Below are 1,324 nucleotides of genomic sequence, written 5' to 3' on the forward strand. Positions count from 1 at the left end.
CATCATCTGTCGGTTACACACAAGCCAAATCTGCTTTGTATGCTAATGACAACCGAATCTAATTCATCATTCGACAAAGTTGAGTATAGACTGCGTACATAGAGTCCATTGTCTTCCATTCTACGTCGAACAGTTCTGACCGACACATTTAGAAGGGCTGCCACAGCAGTCACTGTAAACCTTTTTGAAAGTAAAAACTCCAGCTGTTCACGACGTATGTCATACCTGGGCCTACCAATAGTCCCATCGTAAAGAATGGGAGTGTTATAAAGTGACAACTCTTGCGTACCGTGTATACTGTTCATCCTCGATTCCAGCAATGCCAGGGCCTCCCCAATCAGTTTTAAGGCTTGTGATTCGTTGTCATCGAAATCTCCTAGTAAATCGAGGCATGCCAATTCCCGATAGACCACTTCCAGTCTAATTTTTAAAGATTCCCAAGAGTCTGGAGATAATGGATATTCGCTCATGGATGCCTCAAGAACTGCTAAGTGTCTTTTACACCATTCAAGACAATGAGGCCACTGCAGACCAGCCATTTTATTTCTTAACCGCGCCCCTTCCAAATTCAGATTATGATCGTGACAAGACACCCAATTTTCTTGGAACACCAAAATATAACACCATGCTACAATTGTAGGAAGACTTGAAGTTAAATAATGTGTGACAAATATTATGGCACTTATCACCCGCCATAAGTTGGCATATTTCTTTGTTTATGTGTAGGATACATCCCTGTCTGGAGGTGGTTATGGGTACATAACTCCCGCGAGATAAGTGGTCGAGGGCGTTTATGTAAGCTGTGATACCATTGCAGTATTGTTCTTGTGTAAACTGTGAAAACCCACACTGTCTGCAGGGTGGTTATGGGCATAAAACTCCCGCTAAACAGCAAAGGATCCATGGTAACCACCCACGCACCACGGTATAAGTACACATACATGTGTATGTACCTTACATATGTACATGTATGTACAATGTACAATGTACATGCATTCATTACATGTACAGTTTTCATTATGGGCTCCTGGTACAGTTCAGATGATACATATACTTTTGTTTAGGTGGACTATCCGGTGCTTCTCCCAGACTAGCGTCAAGAGGTCATTCTCCGAGGAGACCATTGTCACAGTTGATTGATGTCAGAGGTAAAGGAGGAGGAGATGGAGGAACCAAACAACCTTTTGTTCCTCAGCAACCTAATCTCTATCCTCCTCCCTCTGAGCCTGCCCCTCCCCCACCAGTTCGTACTGTCTCTCGTGAAACAAACCCACTACCATTGAAGTAAAGGAGAATTGAACTTTGTGTTACAGGAACACAATGT

This window comes from Amphimedon queenslandica, unplaced genomic scaffold, assembly GCF_000090795.2.
Source record: "Amphimedon queenslandica unplaced genomic scaffold, v1.1 AMPQUscaffold_11714, whole genome shotgun sequence".
Classification (NCBI taxonomy): domain Eukaryota; kingdom Metazoa; phylum Porifera; class Demospongiae; order Haplosclerida; family Niphatidae; genus Amphimedon; species Amphimedon queenslandica.